General features: G+C 38.9%; 1 pseudogene; it reads right to left on the reverse strand.

Moving 5' to 3' along the window:
• Positions 1 to 284: 284 nt before the first annotated feature.
• LOC124991499 (cleavage and polyadenylation specificity factor subunit 6-like) lies at positions 285 to 2019 on the reverse strand (annotated as a pseudogene).
• Between the last annotated feature and the right edge of the window lie 2676 nt (positions 2020 to 4695).

A 4695-nucleotide genomic window follows, 5' to 3' on the forward strand; every position in this document is an offset into this window, starting at 1 on the left:
AGACATTATCATATGAACAATTTTAACAAGAACAAACTACTATAAAAACAAGTATATACTTGACTTTTTTTTCCAGTTGCTTGCAAATTGTAATGGCCAAATGTATGTAACCAATAATAAAGTTGCAAAAGCTATTAGCTTTTTAAATCACACAGGTCTCCTTCAAATAAAACAGCTAAGCAACATAAAAAATAAAAGTAGAGCTAATAGTTACCATTTATGCAGATTTGCTTTATTCAGATCTATTCCTGTTCAGTTTATCCATGAATCCTTACAGGTTCTGTTCAATCACAAGAAGCAAACTGCTGGACAAGTGTCATTTTTTCCCCATGAAGACTGTTTTGTCTTAGAAGGTGTTCCTCTTCCTTCAGCTTCCAACGATGATGATACTCTCGCTCTCAGTCATGTTCTCAGTCATGGTCTCAGTCATGATCCCGGTGTATCTCTTTTCCCTACTTCTCTCTCTATAATAATCGTCATGGCAATCTCCACTTGGGGATTTATGACGCCGACTCTTTTCTTGTGATCTACTATGGTCCCTCTCTCTTGATTGTTCACGTCTTGATCCAGAACCAGGTCCAGAACTTGGATTCAATTCCATGAAGGCAATCTTGCAAAGAGCTAATAAGAACTTTGCAATGATCATTAGCAAACTTTGGATTGTTTAATTAAAGAAATTGCAGTTACCAATGTTTCAATAGCCCTTCCAGAATCACCAGCACTGGCATCAGACACAGCTCTTGAAATAACTCTGCTTGAGATTTCCCTCTTTCTATTCATGATTTCTTCAAACTCAGTTTCACTCAATGGTGTTCTTGCAGTATCCATTTCCCTTCCAGGAGGGCCATAGTCACCCCTATCATATGGTGGAGGTTGCCCATATGGGTCTGTTGGTGGTGAATCTCGACTATCTGATGTAGGCATGCCACTGTTAGTTGGAGGAGGAAAGAAACCCGGATTCACATGTGGAGCTGGCAGCGGAGCACCTGGAGGTGGTCCTGGAAGATGTGGAGGAGGAGAAAGTGTAAGGGGTGGCCCAAGTGGACCAGGTGGGTGAGGTGGAAAAGGGCCTGGAGGTGGAAGTGGTCCCTGTTGTGGAGGTGGTAACCCAGGAAGGGGGTCATAACCTGGAACTGGAGGTGGAGGCCCAGGAGGAAGTGGACCCAATGGACACTGACCAGGAAAAAGAACTTGTGGTGGAGGGCAATCTCCTTGATTAGGAGGCCCAGCTAGAGGAAGAGGCAGAACCTGACCAGGAGGTGGAGGACCTGGTGGGCCAGGTGGGCCTGGAGGACCCATGGGCCCACGGGGTGGAATCTGTCCAGCTGGAAAAGGTGGGGGTGGCTTTCCTGGTCCTGCTGGCCCAGGAAATTTGTCCCCACTGGGAACAGCCCCTGGAAAATAGCCCCATCCTCTACCACCTTGTGGAAATACTGCCCGTGAACTGCCTCCTGGAGGACCAGCTTTACCTTCCCCAGACATCTGTCCTGATTGTGTAGTTTTCCTGGACTGCATTTCAAATTGACTCAGGAACTGTTTATTGCAGGGCGTTACAACAGGATTCTGATCATGAAGTTCTCTCTTTGGCAACAGATCCATTAACTTTTTTGATGATGCCTCAGATCCAACATCAACAAGGGAAAATCCCTTTGATTCGTCATTCACCCAATTTTCAAAAAAATTTATCTCCAAAATATCATTTACTCCCAAAGAATGAACTGCTTCATTTAAGTCTTCATCTATTGTCCACCATGTTAGATTTCCAATATGTAATGCAATTCTTTTTCCAGTATAGGTACAGAAAACATTTGGTGCTGCTCCTTTACCCACATCATCACCAACAGTTGGGGGGAAGAGTTTCCATGTAACCCCGTTCTTCTGGGGCATCTCCATTATTTGCAGATGGAGAGATTACATCATCATATAAATCTATCCATCATACCCACCATATTCCACTTCCTGGTTGAACTCTTCACGCACACCCGCGTAAATGTCTATGTGGTTCACACCGTCTCCCATCTTTCCCTTGGCCTCAGCCACCACCGCCACCACTGCTGCCGCCTCCTGCAGGTCCACCAGACTTGGCAGCAGCAGCAGATCTAGCCTCATTGGCATATTTCTTATCACTCCTCCCTACAAGTATCTTGCTATTTGTCATGATGGGGATTTCTTTAGTATCCTGTCACCCTTGGAATTTAGTATTCTTATGTTTGTGGGTATGCAGAAAGGAGCAGCTAATTTCTGCAGGCTTTTTGGATACTTAGTTATATTGACACAGTGATGACCTTATTTTGAAATACACTCTACCCTCTGGATCAGCAGAAAAATACACTGGTAGTATGGATTAAGTTTCTTTCATCACTGCTTAAAGACACAGCAGGAGTAATGAAAGTTTAAAACCAAATCATTGGGAATCTTGCACATCTGATAAAATAGTATCAAATATTAAAAGAGCTGTTAATGTGTGCTATTTAATGTTTAGAAATTTTCATTTCCTTTTTTCTGACTTATAAAGTTTCATTGGAGAGGAAAAAAGATCTTTAGTTCATAATTCAGAGATTTTTGTGTTATATTCAATTATGTAGAAAGATTGTATCAATGATTTCATTGCTTTTTCTGGTCTCTCTACAAGAATATTTGAATTTTGTACTCCAGGTTTGAAGAAACTAGAAGGCTATTATCTTTGGACAAGATAAATTTTATATTAAATTTTTAAATTATTTGTTCTCTATGTTAAATTTAGAATAATTTCAAGCATTTGGCATTTTCCCCTCCAAATACTAAACTGGTTAGTGATTTCAACTCTTTTGACCTTTTGGAAATCCCATCTACCATTTTGTTTCCCTCAGAAAGCTCTCCAGACTCCTTATTTGTACATCTAAATTACCAGTGTGTGAGGCAGTATGTTGGGAACTATAAGTAATTTGGCATAACGAGAGCACAGAATGCAGAGGTACAAGAAGTGAGAGAAAATGGAATAAACAGGGGGTAGATTTTAAAGGGTCTTATGTGGCTTGCTAAAAAATTTGTCTTTATGCAAATAGACAGTGGGGAGCCAATTGCAAAAAAAAAAAATATGTGATTTGTAGCTAGGTAAATGTACCTTAGCAGAAGTTTGGAGAATAGAATGGAGATACCAGAAGAAAATCTATTGTAATGATCCAAGAGAAATAAGAAATAATGATAGCTTGAACTAAGAAGTTATTGGCAGGGAGTAAGAGGAGTGTATAAACTAAAGAAATATTTTAAAGATAGAGTATATGGGATTGAGTGCTTGATTAGATATGGAAGGTAAAAGAAAAGAAGTTGAGATGAATCTGAAGTTTTGAGATGACTACCTAGTTGTGGTGCCAGACATAGAGTTAGTGACGATAAGAAGTGAAGGAGGTGGTTGGAACTAGGTCAGTCAATGTGAAAAGAAAGGGAGTAATGAGTTTAGTTTCACATATGTTAAAGTTAGAATGCAAACATTTAGTCATTTTGTGTACCTGTAGTTTAGGAGAAAGATGTTAACTTGAGTCTTCAGCATGTAGTGAACAGTGGAAAGCATGAGTGTGGTTATTCACACTGGGAATGTGTGAACAGTTTTAAGAAGTGAAAACACAAAGATGGAGTGCTGGGAGGATATCCACAGTAAGGACTAGGATGAGGAGGGTAAGAGTCTACAAAAGTAGACTGAAAACAAACTTTCAAAGAGGACCAGAGAGAAGAGCTTGATTAGAATTAAGGGAGAAGAGAATTTTAGGGGAGGAATGAATTTTAGGGGAGGGATAATGTCAGTTGCTTCGGAAAGGTTGAAAAAATCTAAATATTAAAATTGTCCATTGAATATGGAAATTAGGAGGTTTTAGTGATTTTATGAGATATTTGTGGAGCATTATGGGCAGAAATTAATTTGAGAAAATTGGAGAATTTTAAGTGAGAAGCAGAGAAACAAACTTCTTTTTCCAATATCTCAGCAGTAACAAGATTTGGTACACACATACTTGGAATATTGCTCAATAATAAACAGAAAGGGATTGTTGATACATGTGGTGAACTGGGTACATCTCTAGGCAGTAATGTCAAGTGAAAGAGTCAGTCCCCTCCAGTTATACACTGTATGTTTCCATGTACATGACACTCTTGAGAAAATTATAGAACTGGAGGATAGAGAGTGGTTATCAGAATGTAAGCAAGGGAAATGAGGTGGGAGGGAGGTGAGTATAAGGAGGTACATAGAGAAAAGACAACAAGAGGGATCCTTGTGGTATGGAACTGTTCAGTATTTTTACTGTGTGTTTATGTTAACCAACTGCTAATAAAATTGTTTAGAACTTAATACACACAGACCAATACAAGTAAATCTGGGAAATCTGAATGAGTTAGGAGGATTTTTATCAATATCAGTATCCTGGTTCTGCTATTTAAACCATAGTTTTATAAAATGTTACCACTGGAGGAAATTGGACAAGGGGACTTTGTTCTTACAATTGCATGTGAATCTTTAATTATCACAATAAAAATTTCATAGTACAGCATAAATTTGACCTAGACGAGAGTCATAATAAATGTTATTCATTGAGTAAATTACTGTCATGCCTTGTTCATGTAGGACAGAGACTATGTAAAAATATATTTTATTCTGAAATAAAGTCTCAATAATTGAAGTTATTAAATTTATATTCCAATTACAGATCACTTTATTAAACTGGT

The sequence above is a fragment of the Sciurus carolinensis genome, chromosome 8 (genome assembly GCF_902686445.1).
Source record: "Sciurus carolinensis chromosome 8, mSciCar1.2, whole genome shotgun sequence".
NCBI classification, from domain to species: Eukaryota; Metazoa; Chordata; class Mammalia; order Rodentia; family Sciuridae; genus Sciurus; species Sciurus carolinensis.